Source organism: Diabrotica virgifera, chromosome 2 (assembly GCF_917563875.1).
Source record: "Diabrotica virgifera virgifera chromosome 2, PGI_DIABVI_V3a".
Taxonomy (NCBI): domain Eukaryota; kingdom Metazoa; phylum Arthropoda; class Insecta; order Coleoptera; family Chrysomelidae; genus Diabrotica; species Diabrotica virgifera.
Window position 1 is genome coordinate 188,956,027 of NC_065444.1, and position 24,718 is coordinate 188,980,744.

At 32.2% G+C, this 24,718-nt stretch overlaps 1 protein-coding gene across 2 annotated transcripts in view; it reads right to left on the reverse strand.

The window, feature by feature from the left end:
• The window catches only part of LOC114326786 (5-hydroxytryptamine receptor 1-like), a 2,054,074-nt gene that overhangs the window by 863,641 nt on the left and 1,165,715 nt on the right, over positions 1–24,718 (reverse strand). The gene's annotated exons all lie outside the window — the stretch shown is intronic.

Consider the following 24,718-nt stretch of genomic DNA (forward strand, 5'->3'; position numbering starts at 1 on the left):
AAAAGCAGACACTTCTACATACGCACTTCACCTTCTAGATCATGATCATTCTTTCAATGAAGAGTTTCAAATTCTACATATTCAAAATAAAGGCCTTAAGCTATCACTTTTAGAATCAATGGAAATTAATAAATTGAAAAATACAGATATAATTCTGAATGACCAACTTGAGACAAACAGCTCCCCACTCTTCAACCTCTTCAGTTAAAGACTTAAAAAGGCAAACACATTGTAAACTATATCACTTGAGAAAGGCACTTTGCCGAAACAGCTGTAGTAATAACATAGTTGTAATAAATTTTGTGGAAGTATAGAAAACAAACGTTTTTCAGTGTTTTATTGTGAGATAAAATGAACTTCCATCAAGTAACGGTCGAATCCATCAATAACTTACTTCTTATTGGTATCAAAATTATACAGTTGGTCCAGAGTGAGTCCAAAATTTTATGCGTAGAAATTTACATTTACCTTTAAGAACACCGGAAGCCACGTTATTAAGTCGAGCAAAATTGTTACAACTAGCCCCCTGCTCCCTACTAATAACCATAAACTCTGTTTTTCTTGCGTTGAGTTAGAGTCTTATATCACAAAGATCATCACTATTCGATTCAATAATGCTTGAGTATGTTAAATTGATCCTGTCACTAACAATATGTCATCTGCTATGATGATTATGCCCTATTTGGGGTTTTCCAACACTTCATTTAAGATTGTCCCAGCGTAAAGGTTAGACAACGGCGGTGACAATATACAACTTTGTTGAACTGAACGCTTGACTTTTATTTCTTGAGAGCACTGATTCCCAACCCTGACACATGCAGCCTAGCCCCAATATAAATTTGTGATGATTCTAATATCCTTACCATACAGACCGATAGTCTTGAGAATATGTAGCATGAAGAAGATACGATGGATAAAAATTGAAAAAGTTGAAGAAGAAGAAGTAGGTGGCCAGTCTCTTGTAGTACTCAGCATTATTTCTTCAGCTGTAATTTCTTCTTATTACGGTTCTATATATCTAATATTCTTGGACTATATTCCGTGATTACAATTTTTATTACTATTATTATTGTTTACTACGTCTTAACAAGATTACATTAATTTTCCTTCGGTCTTTACTTAAAATATCTTCTGCATCTTAATTCTGAAATGGACAACTTACCCTAAACTTTATAACGTAACGCTTTTATATTATCGTAAAACTATGGCGAAATGAAACTCAGTATTTTTCGCTTAAAGAGTTTTGGAATGATTCCAATTCTAAACTGCATAACTTTCTCAAACTAGTGCCATAAATTAGGTTAAAATTTTAAGAATTAAATACTAAATCAGACAGAACAATAAAACTGAAAAATTCTTACTTTATTACAGTAGTAAACTTCTGATGTACCATACAGAATACCTTGTGAAGTGAAATGTAGTGTGAAAAACGCCAGCGTATTAGATAGAGAAGTTATTACTTTCTAAAAACTAAAAAGACCAAGAAAAATAAATTTTGGCCAAAAACACTTTGTCATATGTTGGAAGGTTTATTTAATTATAATATAGAAAATAATAATCTGTTATTAGGAAATATTAATATTTTTATACAACATAATAGCCAGGGAGGTAGTGTCAAATTTGACCGGAGCATTTTAGCATGGCTGTTTTCTTTTTATTTAGGTAGGTGTTCCAAAGCTTATTAACAAATGATGTGTCAGCTGGCCCAAAATTGGGGATTTTAGACAAGAAAAGGTAAAATATGAAAGTTGATGGACAAACGCTACAACTTAAATATCAAATATTTATATACGTTACTCAGAACATTTGATAGACTTGCTTACTTGGCTCCTACCTTTCACTCAGGAGATCCGGGTTCAAATCCTGGCGCGCTTTTTGTCTTTTAAATTGTATTTTATTTTGAAAAATAGCTATTTATATAATACCCCGGCATGTCCACTTGGCCAGCTAACATTTTTTGCAACGTACATGATGCAGCTGACGCTTTTTTATTACAATCTAAAATTCATAAATTATTGATTTATACTTTTTAATCTTTGCCACACTAGTCCAAGAATATTTTTTTATTATTAACTAGCTGACCCGGCAAACTTCATACCGCCTTAATACTAAATAATGTTTGAAAGTTTAATACCTAAAAATTACCAGAAAGACAAAAAATACTAAAAAATATTGCGTACCTATACTTTTTTCTACCAAATGCATAGTTTACGATTCTATAAGGGACATAGGTACAGACAAACATTCATTTTTATGTATTATAGAGAATAGGGAAATATTTAGATTGCTATTAAAAAATGGGGGTTGGTGAGAGAAAAGTGAAAATTTAGGGTTGTATCTTTCGGTTCTACAACATTTAAAATTAAGAAAAAACAGTTTGTCCAAAAAAATAACAAATACTGTCTCCCTTTCCACTTAGATTGTTGGTCTTACCAACTCAGGAACCTTCAGAGGTTCATGTACAACAAATTTGCTTATTAAGATCAATCATAATATTATGACCAAGAATCAAGAATGTATAGTTTGCGATTCTATAAAAGACAAACAGATTTTTTTTATATTGTCTCGTATAAATAATAAAAACGTAGTATTATATAAATAATTATGGGAAATAAGCCACAATTAAAATGAAAAAAATAATTTTATTAACGTTTCGACGCCCAAATCGGGTGCCGTTGTCAAAATACAAAATATTACTAAAATAAACTAAAGTGTTGTTGCTAAGCAAAAAAATTCTTCTAATAATTTATTTAATCTCACTCATTTATATTGGCAATTCAGACATATATTATACATTTTAAAGTAGAAGACTTTAAAATGATATTGCCAATATTTATGAGTTGCGTTCCTGGGACGACTTACCGATTTGGGCGTCGAAACGTTAATAAAATTATTTTTTTCATTTTAATTGTGGCTTATTTCCCATATAAATAATTAATCATAAAAATGCCACAAGGAAATAGCTTCAGAACAACATAAATAATTATTTTTCAAAATAAAATGTCAATTTAAAAAACAAAAAGAATTCTCCGCGCCAGGATTTGAACCTGGATCTCCTGAGTGAAAGGTAGGAGCCAAGTAAGCAAGGCTATCAAATGTTCTGAATAACGTGTATAAATATTTGACATTTAAGTTGTAGCGTTTGTCCATCAACTTTCATATTTTACCTTTTCTTGTCTAAAATCCCCGGTTTTGGGCCAGCTGACACATAATTTGTTAATAAGCTTTGGAACACCTACCTAAATAAAAAGAAACCAGCCATGCTAAAATGCTCCGGTCAAATTTGACACTACCTCCCGGGCTATAACCATATTCAAATAAATATCAAAACTGGCTACAACCTGTCCATTCTTTTATTTTTTTATGGATTGACGATGTCACCATGGATTTTCGGAAATACTTATAATATACTTTTTTGATTGCTAGGACTATACGTATCCACGTATGGGGTGTCCAAGATAAAAAACTTTTTTATTTTCAATTTTAGCAAAAATGTCATTCTTGATAAAAAATTTTGCTTGTTCTAAAACCCCTTAAAACGAATTAAAATTATAAGTTTTTAAAAACCTGCTTAATATAATTTTTTATAGCTATAATTTTGTAAAAAAATTTATATAAATCCCTATAAATTTTGGCACTAAGTTCGAAATCGTAACAATAATCTGGTATTGCTAAACTACAATGTAATGTAGCTTAGTAACTGTCAACGCCGGTAAATAATTTGTGAATAATTGTCATTTTTTTGACAATGTTAAGCGTTCAACAAAGACTTCAATATACATAACGTGAAAAATATAATATTTTAGTGAAAGAAGCAGTCATTCCTAAGATTATCATGATTGCACAAAAGTCAAGCCTCATGTCATAATCACAATATTGTAAGGTGTGAGTAAATTTTGGTTTGAAGAGATGAATGTTGTTTTGCTCGAATATTTTCTATAAGTGACTTTTGCTAAAGCCAAATTCCGCTGCTGTTTTTTGTAAACTTAAATTTGAATTTTCCCTTGCTGACTACATATCTAGGGCAGTAGCTGCATCATCGTCCTCATTATACGTTGTTTTCGATCTTTTTTTGTTTTCAACAGATCCTGTCTCATTGAATTTCTTTATCAGTTTCTTCAATCCATTCAGCGTAACGAGTGTATATCGATATTTTTCATTGAACATTTCAATCGCATGTCGGTACGAAACAGCTCCAATTCCATAACACTTTACAATATAATTTCTTTGTTGGATGGTTAACATTATCTTATCGAAAGAGAATAACAAAGTGCGAAAATGTATAGGAATTTACACAAGAATTGGCTACAAAATTAAGGAGGTTTTGACAAACTTATAATTTTAATTCGTTTTATGGGGTTTTAGAACAAGCAAAACTTTTTATAAAGAACGACATGTTTCGCTAAAATTGAGAGTAATAGTAGATTATACCACGAGTCAATAATAATGGCTATTATTCCCGAGGAATATTTACGAACCGAGCCGCGTTAGCGGCGAGGGAGTAACATTCCGAGGGAATGAGAGCCATTATTGCGAGTAGTATACTCTACTTTATCTACGACAAATTAATTAATTTAAGATTTTTAATTAACAACTTTATTTGTTAAAAACATTCAAATTAGTAATAGTACAATTAATAAACTGAATTGGTTGAGAATCATCATTAACTTTAGTAGAGTTTTTAATACAAATATTTGGGATCTCGATTGCTGTAGAAAAAGAAGATGGTACATTACTGTTTATCATGCTGTTGCTGTAGCTAGTTCTACAATTTCTGGTGGTGTACAATTAAAAGATTCTTCATTTTCGTCCATCTCAACACAAACTGTCAAATATACTATTCGTTTGACAGTGACACTTTTTGAAGTTGATTATTTTGTTTCCGTGGTGAATTTTGTGATTGTTGTGCCAGAGGGATTAATAGCTATTAATCTCGCATTATTAATCCCTAAGGGATTATTATATGGCATTATATTGCAAACACCACAAGTATAATACATATATTATGTATCAGTCGTAAATAAAAGAGTTTTTTCTTTTGGGCACCCCATCCGTGGACACTGGATAATATTCCCGAAATTGTTTATCATTTATATGGCAGATCAATAGAGGAAAACTCAAGCAAACAGTTCGGAAAACACTCTAGCATAATATACAGCGTTGAAAATAATTAAGCTCTGTCTTTATCTTAGTTTTATTGCAGTAGTTAAACTTTTTTGGTGGACATATTATATGTTATGACATATTGTAATAGTCAATATACTGGTCTTTAAGTACTCTTGAAATTGCATTGGAAAAAATGGTCTCACTATAAAAAAGTCCACAACTCACTGATAAATTCAAAAGATTTAAAAAAATATTTTTACCTTGAATATCACTTGTGACACTTATAGTAGGGTTGGGAAAACCTACCGGTTTAAACCTAAAACCGGTTTCTTTACTTCGTAATAACCGGTTTTACCGGTTGTTTTTTGTCCCGGTTATAACCGGTTTTTTCTTTTTAAAGTAAAAACCGGTTATTAGATTTTCACGGTGATTAGGATTAGGTTAGGTATTATTTTAGATCCCAATCATAATTATTATTCTCAAGTAATTATTCCAAACAAAATCATAATTCAAATTTTATTTAATTTTATAAATACAGAAGCAAACTGAAAGTGCAATCTCACATCAGCCAGAAACAATTTATAAGTTTTATTATAATATTTCCTTGAAAATTTATTTGTAATCATAATATTTACATAAGAAATGATCTGGTTGAAGACGCAAACATCATCTATTTTTCACACTTAACTCTTGACATTGAAAGTGGGTGAATTACTTTTTCTGATTACCAAAAATAATGCTCTGACTATGAATATCAAATTACTGATTACGAATACGAATCTCCAAGAATTTCCCTACGTTTTCAAAACGATACACCCATACAGGAAGTATTAAATTAGTTAAAATATACCTATTCTACAAATACATATACAAACGTGTTAAAAGTAATACATGATAATTTTTTTTTGATGGTAGTAAAAATAACAGATAAATTGCATTATCCAATTTATTTTTAAGTAAAATATTTATGTTGATATTATTTTTTTTAAATCCCATTTCAAAGAGTCTGGGAAATTTTTTATAAGTTGAAATGGTTGGGGATTTTTTTGGGTTTGGGAGGAGAGGAAAATTGGTGGGTATTTTAGAAGATTATATTTTTAAATGGTAAATTAAATTTGGATCATTAATTGAATCCAATAATTGCATATTATATTCTACTCTCATAATATATTCAGTGACGATAGAACCTGAATGATTTCAGCGCTCTCTGTTGAGCAGTAGTATAATAATAATTTTGGTTTACTGTTTGTTCTCTACATCTGACTACTGAAATTCACAAATCTTTGGGATTCACACAAATCAAATTTTATTTCGATCCAATGTATATGTTATAGTCAAAGCCCGAATTTCAGGCACTCCTAGGTTTGACTAGGCAATCCTCAGGTCTGACTGACGGTCTTAGTCAAAGCCCGAAATAAATTACAGTTTCGGCCTTTGACTAGTCAAACCTAGGAGAGACTAAGTTTGTCAAGCAAAGGTCGAAGTGTAATTTTATGAAATCGGGGTTGGACTAGCCAAACCCCGATCAGCTATTAAAATGTCGTAATTTGTTAGATTAGGTTTAATAAAACGTCATTTTTTAATTTTAATGTTTATTATTTTTATATTGTCGTAATTAAAATAAAAAAATTAGTGTTTATTCTCACATGTTGAGGCATTATGGCATATAGAGTTGCACAATACGTTAAACCTTTTACACTTACGTTATTTGAAAGAGCATTTCTTATTGGGGTAGGTATTTGAGGCAATATTTTTGAGCAAGATTTTTAGGTAGGTATTGGAGACAAGTTAAAAATTCTTCAGGGGACTCTTCCATGATAGCAGAATTTTTTGGATTGAGCATTTTTGGTTTCAAATTTACATAATAAATCCCTTAAATTAAAGTACATAATAAAACCCAGTAGCATAAATGAATTACAACAGGCACTGGAAAGAGTTAATTCCGTTAGTGATAAATACGGCCTGAGCCTCAACTTCAAGAAGAAAAAGTGGTTGCTGATAAGCAAAAAACAATAACCTGCTCAACAATTATAGTCTAGGCGCCAGAGAGGTCACCCTGTCCTTTTCAATTCTGATGGACAAACTCAACGGTTTCTTACGGATTTTTGGCTGTGGATTACAAATTTCGAGTGTGAATTTCGATTCGACTGGTCAAAAAATTTTTATAAACAATTTAATTGTTTATAAGGCTCTGGCTCATAAACTAAAAGAGATAAAAAAAATGTTGCAAACAAAGTCTGTACTTTAATAGAATACGAAGAACAAACCGTTTACTAAACTTAAATCCAACGATTAGAACTCAAGATATAGTAAAATTAGTGCACAATGTAAGTTGCAAATTGCAAAGTAAGAAATTTTCGAAGCTTTATTGATTGTAACTCGGCTTCCAAACAAATTTTGTTAGATTACTTTATCTTCATTTGTTTTAACCTTCCGATGACCAACCTTTTTTTTTTGTTACACGGATAACCAGCGGGGGTCAAAAATGACCCCAAATCAAAAATGACAATTGACAAAAAATTAAGTTGTTTTAAGAAATAAAAAAACATGTATTCGTAATTTTAATGTTAGTATTGTATCAATTTTATTGTATCGATATAAACATTAGTAAAACATAATTTCATTACAACTGAACAAAAACAGGAATCATCATTCCGAACATAAAACTAAGGAAAATTTAATTTATTATACACTAATTTACGTCGCCACAAGTTTCAAACAATTTTTTTTCAATATTGGAAAGTTTCTTACAAACAATTCCACATTAGACGATATTTACTTAATATAAAATTGGAACATGGAAGGCCAAAGGAGTTCGTCTTTGACCCCAAATTCAGAAATTTTTTTTTTTTTTTTCGTAAAATATAGGGAATTTTTTTATTACAAAATATGAGGGTATCTATAATGATATTAAAGTCAAATAAAAAAATAATGAGTTTAAAATTGGAAATATTTCTGAATTTATTAAACAAAAAACTACATTGGGGTGAAAACTGACCCCCTTTGTCATCCGAAAGTTAAAGTGATACCCGTTTGAAATTAAAATTTTCTTAAAAAAATTGTACATTAATTAGTTTATAAGGGTTTCAAGCAAATTTGAGCTATAAAAATTTATACTTTAATTAACAATAATGATAGGAGAACTCAAAAGGAACTGCTTGAGCATACGAAAATGTTTGTAAGTTTATTTTGGGCCAAGATATCGATATTTTAATGGCGCGCTATGAGGCGCAAGATCGGCTCACAGTCAAGTAAGCATCACATATAAACATAATCACATATCGATATCTTGGCGAAAAATAAACTTACGAACATTTTCGTAAGCTTAAATTGTTCCTTTGAGTTCTTCTCAAATTTATAGCTCAAATTTACTTCAAACCTTTATAAACAAATTAATGTACAATTATTTTAAGAAAATTATAAGTTCAAACGGATATAACTGAAAAACAAACAAAAATAAAGTAATTTAACAATTTCGTTTGGAAGCCTATTAAGTAGGCTTTAAAATGAGATCGCCTGAGGCTCATTTGCTTGCGTTAAAGCCAAGTTACTATAGATAAAGCTTCGATAAAAATACTTATTTTGCAATTTGGAATTTGCATTGTGCACTAATTTTACAATATCTTGAGTTCTAATTGTTGGATTTAAGTTTAGTAAATGATTTTTTCTTCGTTTTTTATTAAGCAACAAATTTTATTTGAAACATTTTTTATCTCTTTTAGTTTGTGAGCCAGAGCCTTCAAATTTTTGGCCACTCGGATCGAAATCCACCTTCGAAATTCATAATCAGCAGCCAAAAATCTATAAGAAACCGTTGAGTTTGTCCATCAGAATTGAAAAGGACACGGTGACCTTTAAGGGGTCATCCATAAACTAAGTCGTTGAGAAGAGGGAGGGGGGCTTGCTTATTACGACGGAGTACGACAGGGGGAGGGGGTATGAGTGTCCATTCGACGTCGTTTAATATATTGGTATATTTAAATTTGTCGCTATTGTGTCTATAAAAATAATTTTTTACTAGTTTCTACCAGCAATAAAGTATCAGATATTCATATAAAAACGTATCGTTTTTGATATGAAATTGAAAATAAAACAAAACGTTTACGAATAAATATGCCTTTGTTAAAATTAAAAAGAATAATTCTATTGTAGATACTTTTATCGCATACTTTTCATTTCGTTTTTATCAGTCACGGCGTTAAAATATTATTAGGTAGCACTTTTGTACAGTACAACAAACAATAAGACATTGTTCTTTGGGTTTAAACAATCGCTCCTATATACAGAAAAACGTCTGGTAGCAAAAAAATATTAAATTTTTAGTTCATTTAGGGAGCATCCATAAACTACGTCGTTGAAAAGGGGGAGGGGGACTTTGCTTATTACGACGGTATAGGACGGAGGAGGGGGCCATAAGTGCACATCCGACGTCGTTTGAAGTTCACGAATATAAAAAATATTCCCTATATTAGAATGAAAAAAATTTATATATTACTTTTATCGCATACTTTTCATTTCGTTTTTATCACAGCCTTAAAAATATTGCTAGCAGTTTTATACAGAATAACAAACAATAAAACAGTGTCCTATGTCTTTAAACAAACGCTTCTTTTCAGAACAACGTCTGGAAGCAATACATATTAAACTGTTCACTTATTTACTGAATACTCTGTGTGAAAACATTCTAAAAGAATGAATAGAAATAAAATATTCTATTCTATTTAGTTAGAGATAGTGCAAACACTCCTGACCACGGAGCTGCGCGAAGGCGGATATTTTCACGTTGGGTACAGTGCGTTTCGCATGGAAGTGCGAAATTTCGTCTACTGCGCCGCGCCGTGGTCTCGAGTGTTTGCACTACTTCTAGTACATTGTATCTATTTATACTTAATAAAAGAAATGGCATTGAACTCAAAAAAAAGTATCAAGATTTATATGATGCAGTTAAGAAAGTATAGGAACTCCGATAAAAGTGTTGTTTTTGTCCCTATAAAGCTAATTATTAGTTGGACAGTGCATTGAGGGAGTACGCGAATATCAATGAGCTACATAGTAATACTGATTTGGATACATTCGTAAATAAACTTTGAGAGCTAACTTTTAAAAATCTAGGAATAACATGGAATTAAAAAAAAACTAAAAAGGGGGGCCATGAGTTGCGATTACGACGTCAGTATGAGGGGGGGTCAACTGAAAACGACGCTTTACGACAAAAGGGGGGAGCGTATTAAAAACTCTAAAATTTTTACGACGTAGTTTATGGATGTTCCCTTGGCGCCTAGATTATTACGGATAAACAATATATTAATTGACCATGTCGAAGCTTATGTATATCTTGGCACCAACGCAAATGCAAAATGGAAAAAACGCACAGAAATTATATATTAAGGCCAGACACGAGCCAGAGCAGTATTTAACAATATGAAAAAGCTCCTCATAGCAAAGATTTATCTCTTCTTGGACGCTTACACAGACGCTCGCGAAAAGACTAGAACCATTCATAATGTGTGTGTAGCGACGGACGCATGCTTCGTAAACCCTGGAACGAACATGTCACCAACATAGAAGTAATCCACAAAATCGGAAAAGAGAAAGAAATCGTGAGCACAATTAAACAAAAAAAAAAGGATGTGTGTGTACTTTGTACGCACGTAAGAAGATATTTTTCTATTATATAGGTAATTTAAACGAAGTAAATATACTTAACAGGTTATTTGTATTTTATTTAAAAATTAAACGAACTTTCTTATCTACCACTTTCAAAAAATGGTTATTAAAATAACGAAAAATAAAAAAAAGTATGAATCGTCCAGGATTAGAACCCGCGACCTTCCGGGTGCTTCCGTTCTCTGTCCCATCGCTCTGCCAACTACGCCATCGAGCCACTTGAATTGACACGTAAGTTTCGGATATAATTACACAACACGGCGACAAACTGTAAAAATGTTATGCCTACATATTTTATTATTTTACTACAGGGAAACACAAATCCAAAAACACAAGAATTATAATAAATAATACATTTCCTAAAACCACTAATATATTCTTTTAATGACTTATTTGCACGGTTACAGATACATACATACCTATCTTGAAAGATTAGCAATGAACTACATACTTCAGAACTACATACTGTCAGTGTGCGCAGGCGCGTGGTTCATGTACAATTTTACCCTCAATCGATTCGCCGCTAAAGAAGAATATCTTCAAAAAACTTGAATGTCTAGGCCACATATTGAGACACGATAATTACCGTCTACTGCAATTGATTGTCCAGGGGAAAATAGAGAGTAAACGCGGGCCAGGCAAGAGGAGACACACTGTGGCTCCAAAATCTGCGAAAGTGGTTCGGGCTCACATCAGTCGAACTATTCAGAAGTGCCGCAAGGAAGATCAGAATTGCCATGTTAATAGCCAACGTTCGCAACGAACAGGGCACTTGAAGAAGAAGAAGAAACCCCAGTATTGTCTGATATATCACATATAAAGGAAAGATATCAACAAAAATAACCAAACACATATAAAATAACGTTAAGAATAAAACTTTAAAAAGGGGGTAAACCCTGTAGTTGGCTGTATATCCTCAATATAACAACGTGGAATGAAGTAAACACTTCTGTTTTATGTAGGCATATGAATTTAATAAAATTCTTAAAATTTATCCACAAGGAAGTGGAAGTACAAAAAGTTTTCGGTCAAACTGACCATCATCAGTGTAAACCTGGAAATAAGTGAACCACTAAGATTAAAAAGCAAAAGGGTGAAATTTTGACAGTTGAAAAAATAAGAAAGTGTGGTTACTTACGTCCACTGTACAAGTTATTGTAACTAGTTATTTCAATAGGTGTTAAAACCTCTAAATTACATTATTTTTACATGAGGGGTCTCGATTCAAAACCGGACATTTCCATTTTATGTCATTCCGAGTAAACTGAAAAAAACAATTTACAACTTTACTGTTCCCTATCTCAAATTGGAGGAAAAGTCCACTTTTGCATCTGAACCAATTATTTCACACTGAATTACTACTAACAGGAACTGTCCAATTTTGCTCTTTATCAAATTGTTAATATATTATGGATCTTTAATCACAGATTACAGAGGTGTTATCAACTAATTTTGAGCAAAAAGTGAAAATGTCCGGTTTTGCATCTATACCCTTTAATTTTGACATCTCACATTCTATATTAAAAAGTAGTCGACATAAAGTCGATGTCTTAAGATTTTAAAGATCACATATTATGTGAATGTATTTCATCCTTGCTCGAATATTGCACAAGGTACTTGTGTTCTAGTGAGAGGTTAACGACCAACTGAATATTAGAGTTTGGTGCCAGAAATGTATGACAAGATGTCAAAGGAAGTTAGGTGGATTTTTCAACTCTCATCCAAAAAATTTTTAATAAAGAGAATTATAATTTAATTTTAAATTGGCATATTGAAATATGCAGGTATTAAAAAGTTATTGTGAGTTCTTATTTGTAAATAAAGGTTAATGAGTTGTGATACATTCATTAGTACAAACTGAATTTAAAAGCAAAAGTCTGCTCAAACATTATGTGACGTCATAAACTGTTTTTCAAAATTAACTGAGTGGAAAAATTAAACTTAGTTAAGTAAAGTTGTGATATTGTGATGAATGAATCTTGTTGAAATTGTCTAAAAGTATTTAAAAACAATTTTTTGTGGTATTTTACTAGAATAATACTTAGTATGTAGAGTAAAAAAAAACTATTGGTATTGAATACATGGTTGGTTGCATGTTTCACGAGATTAATTACTAGTAGAATAAGAAAATACTATTAATATCTGTAAATTGTGTGAAGTGTAGAATGGAATAAGAACTGATATTAAATGAGAAAAATGTATTTGAAAGAGATGTAAGTGTCTTAACCAAAAATTTTTTTTCTATTTCTTTTGATTGTAGAGCCATGAATGTAAAAATTTTTTACTTAATGAAATATTGAAAGTTTAGATTTGAATAGTAGGTATATTGATAAATGATAAGATATTGGAGTAAAATTAATTAATTATTGATAACTGAGAATTTATTTTTAATTTTAATAGTAATGAAAAACAGAGTGAGTAGGTGAAAAATGTGGGAAATTCAAATGTAGTCATATCCAAATAATCAAGGATTCTAGGTTGTGAACTAAATGTAGTTAGTAAAATAATTATATTGAGTGAAAATACTGAAATAATGACATGAAAGAGGTATGAATGAAAACGTTAAGAATGCGTTCAGAACAATACGAGCCAGGAAAAAGAAATTACAGAGTTTTATACAAATTGATATGTGGTGACTGTACAAAAACGTTCATCAAATAAACTGGCAGAACCTTTGACAAACGCATAGGAAACAACAAGTGAGCTTTCAATAATAGAAAAACAGATTCGGAAACGTACGTCTTCACTGTACCTTCTAGATCATAACCATTTTTCAAATGAGAATCATCATAATTCAAAATAAAGGCCCTAAGCTATCTTTACTAGAATCTATGGAAATTATTAAATTAAAAAAAATATTATTCTGAATGGCCAACTTGAGACAACCAGATCCCCAGTCCTCAGCCTATTCAGTTAAATACTTTAAACTGCAGACACATAGTAAAACACATTATTTGAGAAATAGACCGGGCAGTATCGTCGCCCCCGCTAGCGAAATTATTCCGATTCGATTTTTTTGCACAAACTTACTCAAAAAGAGGTCCTTATAACATATCCACAGGGTGCCGGGCGGTGCCGTGGTCGAGAAATTGTTTAAATAATTTTTTTTAAACAAATTCACAAAAATTATTCTTTTATTATGAATAAAATTTTTTAGATAAACTGGCTTATTCTGAGCAAAAAAGGTCTCTTGTCATTTTTTTCTAAAATTGATTGTTGTCGAGTTATATGCGATTAAAAATTTGAAAAATGCGAAAAGGCCATTTTCAAGGCTTAATAACTCGATTAAAAATTATTATTATGAAATTCAAAAAGTCATCAAATCAAGTTTCAAATCCCTTCTTAAAGGTCCTGAAGAGATTTTTGTCATTGTTTTATTAGAAAGCTGTCATTTTTAATTATTAACAATTAGCGTTATAGTCCAGGATGCATCGTCGCCCCCGTTAGTGAAATTATTCCGATTCCATTTTTTTGCAGAAACCTACTCAAAACGAGGTCGTTATAACATATCCACAGTAGCCTGGGCCGAAAAAACTGTTTTCTAAAATTCAACTTACCGTAGTGCTAAAAATATGTCTTTGGTGCAAAAAAAACATCCTAAAAAAATTGGGGCCTCACTCCAATATTTAGCCGCGCCCCTGGGCCCCCAAGGGGGTCAACTTTTTTTGTTCTTTTTTTTTTTCACCTCCGTAGTAAAAAAATTGTTGTAAGTGATATTTGTAGTATCATATCAAAAAATAACATTAATATTCGAATATTTAACCGCGCCCCGCGCCCCTTCAAAAGAGTCCTCTTTATGCTGTTAGCGTAACTGCTGACGCACTTTTCAAGTTCAATCATCTATAAATAGCGCAACGCATATCTCGGTATTTTCGGTGTTAGAAGACGCCGCGCCAGGCCGGCTTAGACTTGTCAGTCCCTCCTTTCCCTCCTAGTGTCCCTCTTTCACAACTTCACATAAATGCACGAGAGCCGATCAGCCGAGTTCCTTATCAGTTTCGAATTAGTCGTCGTTGTGAGAGCTTTGGTGAAATAAGAATAAAACTATATTTTAAAATGTCTTTTATAAAAAGCCGGGCGAGTGACAGTTGTCCTCTATTCGGAAATGTTAAGGATATTTGTGTGGACAGTTCCGTTCAACTTCCGACTTACCAGGACATAATACAGTGTTATGAAAGTGTTCGTCGTGAACTTAAAGGGGAAGGTAGCAAACAACCTTCTGCAAGTGAAATCGCTAATACCGTGGCAAAAAAAGTGAAAGACATATGGATTCGTGCATCACTTCCAGTTCTAGGACTTACGCGTATTTGCGAGATGATTGTAGCTTACAATAAAAAATATCGGACTATTCTTAAACCTTTTAAAAGTAGAAAAACCCCATTTCTCGATGAAAAGTTAAACAAGTTTAAATTAGACTCCCTTAAAATTTTTGACATTTGTGCTTGTAAATGTGTGAACTTAAAGAATTGCAAGTGCGATAAATCACGTAAAATACCAGAAGTAGAGTGGGAATTTATTACCGATCAACGAAATGACAGAAGAATGATAATAGGAGGTATTGATAAAGTTAAAACTGCACAACTTAACAAACAAATGTTAAGAAAAGAAAAAGAGGCAAAGAGATACACTAAAAATGAAACTGATTTCTTATTAAGGAATCATAAGGAATCCTTACCTGGTACTAGCGGCACACAAAAGGTAACTGACATTATTACGGATTCTGATTTGAATGAAACTTCTTCAGAATCTTCTCTTGTTGAAGATAGCGAAGAAGAATTTAAATGTCCTTATGTTGATAAACCTAAGAGGCTTAAAATACTAAAAACAAAGCAGCAAATGAGAACGCCATTGCCTTGTACTGCACAAATAGCGGACCTAACTGGTGCATCTAATAGAACTGTAGCTAAAATTGCATCTGCAGTACTGGAAGATATGAAAATAATTGCTCCGGATAAGTTATCTAACGTCATAGATAAAAACAAGGTCCGTAGAGAAATACAAAAAATCGAAAAGCTCTTCAGCAGATACCTCTCGCTATCACAGTAAAAGGGTTATACTTTGATGGGCGCAAAGATAAGACACTGCATCAAGTTGACGGAAGACGAACTACGAAACTTGAAGAACATATTTCAATAATACAAGAGCCAGGAAGTATTTACTTTGGACACGTAACTTTACAGACTTCCGGAACTGCAGAACATATTTTTAATGGACTAATTTCATCCTTAGAAAAACAGAACACAGATCTTAATGAAGTAGTAGTAATCGGCTCTGACGGAACCAATGTAAATACAGGATGGAAAAACGGAGTCATTCGCAAAATTGAAAGTCACATTGGCAAACCATTACAGTGGAGTATTTGTTTTCTACACGCCAATGAGCTCCCTCTAAGACATTTGTTGCAAGAGTTAGATGGCATCACAAAAGGACCTTACACATTTTCAGGTCCGATAGGCGCACTTCTTAAAGAATGTGAAACAAGGTCCGTGGTTAAATTTGAATCAATTTCTTGTGTGCTCCCAGTTGTGATACAACAAGATTTAAGTAATGATCAACAATACCTTTATAACATTTGTCTGGCAATTAACGCGGGATATTGCCAAGAAAGCTTAGCGAATAAAACACCTGGAAAAATGAGTCATGCTCGCTGGCTTACAACAGCTAATAGGTGTTACGGTTATATGTGTCTACAAATGACCCCTCCGAAAATTTAAGAGTGCTTGTAAAGTTCATTATAAAAGTATATGCGCCAATGTGGTTCCAAGTTAAATCTAAACCCGTAATAGAATACGGTGCAATACATTTATGGAATGCGATTAAAGCATCAAGAGAACTTCCAGGTAATGTGCAAAATATATTTCAGAGGGTAATTTCAACCAACTCATATTTTCTGCACCCTGAAGATTTACTCTTAGCAATGCTTTTTGATTCTCGTGATCATGTTAGAGAACTAGCAGTGCGTCGAATTATTAAAGCTAGAAAACAAAAATCAACAGAAGTTGTACGATATTTTAAAATTCCAGACATACAGTTTGACGCTGATGATTATATTTTTTTAATTGATTGGCAAAAGTGTTTTTTATCAGAGCCTCCTTTAACAACGAAGCTTACTGACGATTTCCTTCTTAAGCTAATCAAGGATAAAAGGGCACCCGACTTTATTGACAAATTCCCATGTCACACACAAGCCGTAGAACGGTGTGTGAAAATCGTAACAGAGGCTTCGGAAAAAGTATGTGGAGAAACGACAAGAGACGGCTATATTAGGGCGAAACTAAATGCTAGAAAAAAGTTACCAGAATTTGAAAACAAAAATCAGTATTTTAAAACAGAAGATTTAAAATAGAAAAATAAGACAGGTGGGTGGGAGGGAGGAGCTTGAGGTGTAGCTACCTCCACGTGGTAAGCTCTGGGTTGGTTTGATCTATTAAAGTATTTTTTTGCAATGCAAATAAAAATTAATTACAAACAGTACATTTAAATGATCAAATCAAGCGAAATGCTACACAAACTAGTCTCTCTTTGATGTTTTCACTACACTTAGACTGTGCGGGGCGCAGTTTAAAATTCAGATATCCATTTTATTTTTTAACAGCTTACTTTTGACAATATTTGAAAGGATTTTTTCACTACGAAAATAATCAGTAAACGAAAAAAAAAATTGGGCCCCAGGGGCGCGGCTAAAAATTCGAATACCGGCCTGAGTTTTTTTCTGTCTTATTTTTATTACAAAAGACAAATTTTTTACTATACGGAGCTCCACTTTTACAAAAAAAAATTTTTTTTGCCCATTTCGGCCCAGGCTAATCCACAGGGTGCCGGGCGGTGCCGTGGTCAAAACATTGTTTAAACAACTTTTTTTAAACAAATTCACAAAAATATTTTTTTATTGCGAACGATTTTTTTTAGATAATTTGGGTTATTCTGAGCAAAAAAGATCTCTTGTGATTTTTCTCTAAAATTGACTGTTGTCAAGTTATATACCCATTTTCGCATTTTTCAAATTATAAATGGCGTATAATTCGACAACATTCAATTTTAGAAAAAAATCACAGGAGACATTTTTTGCTCAGAATGTCCCAAATTATCTAAAAAAAATTTGTTCGAAGTGAAAAAATTATTTTTGTGAATTTGTTTAAAAAAAATTGTTTAAATAATTTTTCGACCACGTCACCGCCCGGCACCCTGTGGATATGTTATAAGGACCTCGTTTTTAGTAAGTTTCTGCAAAAAAATGGAATCGGAATAATTTCACTAACAGGGGCGACGATAAATCCTGGACTATAGCGCTAATTGTTAATAATTAAAAATAACAGCTTTCTAATAAAATAATGACAAAAATCTCTTCAGGACTTTGAAGAAGGGATTTGAAACTTGATTTGGTGTCTTTTTGAATTTCATAATAATAATGTTTAATCGAGTTATTAAGCCTTGAAAATGGCCATTTTCGCATTTTTCAAATTTTTAATCGCATATAACTCGACAACAATTTTAGACAATTTTAGAAAAAAATGACAAGAGACCTTTTTTGCTCAGAATAAGCCAATTTATCTAAAAAATTTTATTCGAAATAAAAGAATAATTTTTGTGAATTTGTTTAAAAAAAATTCTTTTTGAGTAAGTTTGTGCAAAAAAATCGAATCGGAATAATTTCGCTAGCGGGGGCGACGATACTGTCCGGTCTAAAAGGCACTCTGCCAAAACAGATGTAGTGACATTAATGTATAATATATTTTATGGAAGTATTGAAAACAAAGGTTTTTCAGTATTTTATTGTTAGCTAAAATGATTTTTCATCAAGTCCATCAACGATATGTAATTCTTTACTACGTAAAAGCCCATTTACCAAGCTTTTAAACCGCTATAATTAATGACTACCGTTTAGTTCCACTTTGATATATCGACAAACTTAAATCGAAACAAATGACTCTTCAGTTTGTGCTACTTGCAAAGTTTCTTGGAAACAATTATATTAAGGACTTTCCAGGTAGGTTACATGAACAATCAACGAAGTTACCAACTTCAGTTTGGAATTTCCCGATTTCAATTATTTGACAAGAAAGTTTAAGAAGCTCAGAAAGTTATTTGGGGTAATTAATAGTGTGAGAACGGAAGAAGTGTTCCGATAATTAAGAAAATTACACCTTCAGATTTTAACGAATGAAAGAAGTAAATCATTTGATTAGGGGCGTAGGCGCAAAATTTCAGGTCAATGTGTCTTAAATGCATTCATTTTTTTCGAGTTCTGGGAAAACTAATAAGTATTTTTGAAAAATTTATCCGCAAAGCAAAAGATTAAATCACTACCGAGGGTAGAAAGTCCCTGAAAACTTCGATAATGTTTACTCTAAAAAGTTATAGGAATGAAAAAGAAAAAAAGATCGAGTGTGATTTTTAGTTTTAAATATCTTATTTAAAAGAAACTTTTTTTTTACTCTAAGGAAATTTTTACCCTCGGTAATGATGTAGTCTTTCATTCTGCGTTTAAATTATTCAAACATATTTATTAGTTTTTTCAGGATTCGAAAAAACGAACACCATGTCAGTGGTAATATTTTCGATCTTTGTCATACAACGAATAGAATGTGGTGACAAGACAATGACAAACAAGGCTACTAAATATTTGACACTGCTTCAGTAGGGGAGAGTTGTACAAAATCGGGACGCCTAATCATTTATTGGTTTAGTTTATAAATTTATGAACATATTGTGATATTAGGTGTTGTGAACTGCTTGTTAACTTTTAGACTATCATCTCTAAGTAAGTTTTCTCAAAATCACTTAAACTAAAAGTGTGAAAAAATGTTGAGCCAAAAAAGTGTAAAGTTTCCATTTTATACAACTATGTGGGTAAAACGGGGTATCCTTACAAATCATGATATATACACTTTTTGACGAAAAGCTTTAATTACAAAGATATTATTAAATGATTTGAATATTTGACTAACAATTTACAATTTTTTGATGAAAGAAAAGTTCAAAATATTAAGGCACATTATCGAGATTGCACAAATCACACACAAATGTATCGTCTTCTTCCTCCGCATTAGACCAAGCTTCATGGACCCAGCCACCGCATCCTGAACATTGAACAAGCAATGTCTTGATCTTCTTCGTCGTCTGATGAGGATGATGAGATTTCCTTTTTCAAGTTTCATTTTTTTTTAAAAAACCTATACAGGAGTAAAAACTTCAAATTGTATTTTGGTATAAAATCGTTTATTTAAAAACTATCTAAAAGTCATTTACATGGATTGCAAAACGTTTTCGTTCTGAACAGAACATCTTCAGTGCCTGGAATGAAGTATTTCCACGTTAGATTAAGGCAAAAAGGTTAAAATTGTGACTGTTAATGAGAAAAATATGTGGAGAATATTTACATTCCGCAAAGTAGTTGTAACTAGCACACCAATGAAGGTGGTAACTTCATAATATATGGCTTACATTATAACTTTTGATAAAATATTGTGACTACAAGTCTATCTAGTGAATTTAGAATGTTACAAAATTCGGCTTTCCGTGAGTCTTCTTCCTCCTCATCCATTTACAGGTCATTACCATATCACAACCCCACTCTATCTGAAAAGATTAAACGTATTTTATCTAATTCTTCTGAAAACATACATATTTCTTTCAAAGTTGGTAACACCCTTGGCCACTTTTTGACAAATACAAAACATACAATACACTATATGAACCGTAGTGGAGTCTACAGATTGACTTGTTCTGATTGTGATGCCTCTTACATCGGCAGGACTTGCAGATCACTATCAACCAGATCTGCTGAACATTCTAAGAGAGATACTACTTCAGCTTTTTCCCATCACCTAAAAGTTAACAATCACAATCTCAGCATCCCTGATGGTGTTAAATTAATCCACAACATCCAAGAGAGGAACACTCTACGGTTGGATCTGTATGAAGACCTTGAGATTTCTAGAGACATGAAGACTAGCCCTAATTGTGTTAATCGTCAAACCACTCTTAATCGTCCTTTTACTCCTACCCATCGACAACTATTCCCCTAACCCAACTTTAATCCTTCTTATACTTTCCCATATTCATTTTCCGTTATTTCTATTCATTATCTTGTTCCCTCTTTCCCAACACACCACTAGTTTCTAACATTCTTCTATTTCCGTACTAATCACCCATTAACACACATCTAGACTTGCACCTTCTTTTTACTTTCACTCTTTTCTCCTACTTTATCCGATTCCTACCATAGTTTCGATTCTTCTTTTCTGTTTTTCTTTTCCTCTTTCTTCTCTTGTTTTTCTTTTTTTCTTTTTTCTTTTCCTCTTTTTCATTTCTTCTTCTTTACATTTTCTTACTTTCCTTTTTCTTTTATTTCCCATCTTCTTTCACATTTATTTTCTATTCATTTAGTTGTGTGTTTTTCTTGTCTTTCCTCATGTTTCTGTCATTTCAGGTCCTACAGCTCTTATATCACAAATTTTTATCTTAATTTATTTAGACTCTCATTTTCTTACTGATAATAGCCCTTAAATCTTGATCTGGTTTACTTGTCTCTCTTTGGAATGTTCTCTCTCTTACCACATAATCACTTTGTTTTGTTGCCTGTTATGTCACCTTCGCTTCATTCATCTCATTTAATAACTACTACAGTCAACTCCTTTGGTCTGCTACACATTTTACTATCTTTTCTATTATTTTCATATTACCTTTTTCTCTTTCAAAATAATTTTATTAGACTATACTAAACAATAGGGTACTGCAAACATAAATCCATTAGCTTAAATTCAGTCTGTTAACTTTTTCATTTTTCCACCTACATATCAGGCAACCCGCAATACTCAGCTATTTTAATTTAATTTCATATTAGTTCTTTTACATCATTCTTAATTCTGGTTAATATCTCGGTCATTTAAGATTATAAACTTGCACTAAAATTACATCAAACTTGGTTCAGTTTGTTCACTCCCCTACCATATACCACATCAAACTCATAGTTCGCTATCTCAGATACTCAGTCATTCTAGATTCTCCATTACATATTGACACTAACACATAATTTATCCTATATTAGTTAGATATCATTCCATTATTCACCCACACGTTAACCACTGCTGCTGGAAGCCTTCATGGTATTTTTCCTTGAATGATTTTATTACATCCTAAACAACATAAAGTGTAATTAGATTTTGCTGCCACATTTTTTATTTTCCTTTTCGTTACTAATTCATTACTATTTTATTAATTCCATTGTTTACAATTATTTCTTTAATATTGTCATCTACTCTTGATCTGTATTCTTTTAGTTATTTTAACTTTAATTTTTCCACAATTTCTTTACAATTTTAACAGACAGAATCATCATTACAACAGTATACAGCCAAATTTAAACATTCCTCAACATGTTAGACAACCAATCTATATCTATATCTATATCTATATCTATATCTATATCTATATCTATAACATTTAAAATTAAACTCTGCTTTATTTACCATCCAATCTCTCCACTTCAGGTCATTTATTGTTTACATATAGTATACGTTTACTATTATACCAAATTAAACTTTCACCTTTAAATTTTACAATCGATGGCGTCACGCTTCTAACCGTGAAATATACCAATCTTATTTCCAACAAACCTAAAGTTTTTTCTGGATTAGAGAGTTGCTATTTTAGACTTTACAATAGATTCTCAACATATTTTTAAACAGTTTTAATTATATTTTCAATCAGCTATTACCTACCTTTACATTTTAATTAAAATCCAAAAATTAAAACTACACTTTTTGTAGTTCGTAACCAAAAATTGACTTTACCTTGTCTTGTCATTTCACTCTTTGTCATTCCTTTTTATTTTACATCAGTTGGTCTGTGCTAATTCAAATGGCAAGTACCTAGTTTTTTCGAGCAGGGAAGCATGTTGTTCTTTAGGCACACACATAATTTAATCTTGTAACATCGACTTGTAGTCACAATATTTTATCAAAAGTTATAATGTAAGCCATATATTATGAAATTAGCACCTTCATTGGTGTGCTAGTTACAACTACTTTGCGGAATGTAAGTATTCTCCACATATTTTTCTCATTAACAGTCACAATTTTAACCTTTTTGCCTTAATCTAACTTGGAAATACTTCATTCCAGGCACTGAAGATGTTCTGTTGAGAACGAAAATATTTTGCAATCCATGTGGATGACTTTTAGATAGTATTTAAATAAACGATTTTATACCAAAATACAATTTGAAGTTTTTACTTCTGTATAGGTTTTTTTAAACTATGGTATACAGCCAACTATTGGGATTTTCCCATTGATTTTATTTCATTTTTTTCTCTGGTTCACTGGACCATTGACTGGTTGCAGTTTTCTTTTTAGATTTTTTTTCTCACCTCTTTTTCCTTCCCTCTACTTGCTGAGGATTTTTCCTAAAATTCAAATAAGTTTTTCTTTTGTTTGTTATTTTTTTCTCTTGTTTCTTTATTTCAGACTCCAACTGATTTTTATATGGAGATGAAGTTAGAATGACGGTTTTGCCCCTTCTTTTATCATTAATCCGTTTTACTTGTCTTTCAAGCTCTTGAGGAGGAGGCATAAGTATTTTGCATAGGTTAGGTTAGGCATAGGCATAGGCATACCTATGGGGGCATATAAAATTACATAGATGTCAATTTTATTGAAATCGCAAAAGCGTTGTGTAAAACGGGAATGTCCCCATTTTGTACTACTAGGCATGTCTTCATTTGAGCCGACGCGACTGTGTCGTTGTCTAATTAATATGGCGTCTCAGTGATTGTAGGTGAAATAACCTTATAACTAAAACATGAAAATTCTTTCATCTATCTATCAGCGAGGTTCCTACAGCCTCTGCCGCTTCTCGCATTTCGACTGCCATCGTTTTCTGTCCATCCATTCGTCTTCTTTGATGGCTCTATCTTTCATGATGTGCCGTACATTTTCTTTTCAGGCAACTGAAGGTCTTTCCCTTCTTCTTCTTTGGTGTGGTATGTAATTTAAAGCTTTCTTTGGCCATCTATATTCATTCATTCGTTTCACGTGACTATACCACACTAGTTGTCTAGTTGCAATTTTATCTACACTGGAATATACAGTATATGTCCTCCTTCCAATATCTTCATTCCTGATGTGATCTTTTTTAGATATACCACACGCTCTCCTTAGATAATCCATTTCTATTACTTCTATTCTTTTCCTATCTTTTTTTGTCATCTGCCAAACTTCTGCCCCATAAGTCATAATAGGCTCTACCAAGGTACGATAGATTGTCAATTTCGTTTCTTGTCTTATATCTTTAGACCACAGTAGAGAGCTCAGAATGTTTACCGCTTTTTTGCCCTGCTGCGTTCTCTTTTCGATGTCTCTTTTGGTAGTGCCTTCTTTAGATAATATAGATCCGAGATATTTATATTCATTACATCTTTTCGTGGTTCTAATTTCTAACTCTGGATCTTCTTTATCATCCCCTATTTTAAGATACGCTGTCTTTGACATATTCATATTGAGGCCCCATTTTTCATATTCTTTCTTTAGTTTTCTAAACATGTAGTCCATGTCTTCCTCATCATTCGCTACGACTACCTGATCATCTGCAAAAAACAAAGTTGTTAGACATTTACCACTGCCTATGTCTATTCCCATTCCGGATACTTGTTTCCTCCACTGCTCTAGCGATGATTGAATATATATTTTAAATAAAGTCGGAGACAGACAACATCCTTGTTTAAGCCCCTTTGATATAGGGAATAATTCAGATATAAAGTTTCCTTCTTTAACGACACTTCTTGCATTTTTGTTTATATTTGCGATAGCATCCACATACTCTCTACTGAGACCTACCTTCGTCAATGTTTGAAACCGTTTTTTCAAAGGTACCGTATCGTATGCCTTCTCCAAATCTACAAACAATAGGTGGGTAGATAGATTCCTTGCCTTTCGTTTTTCTATTA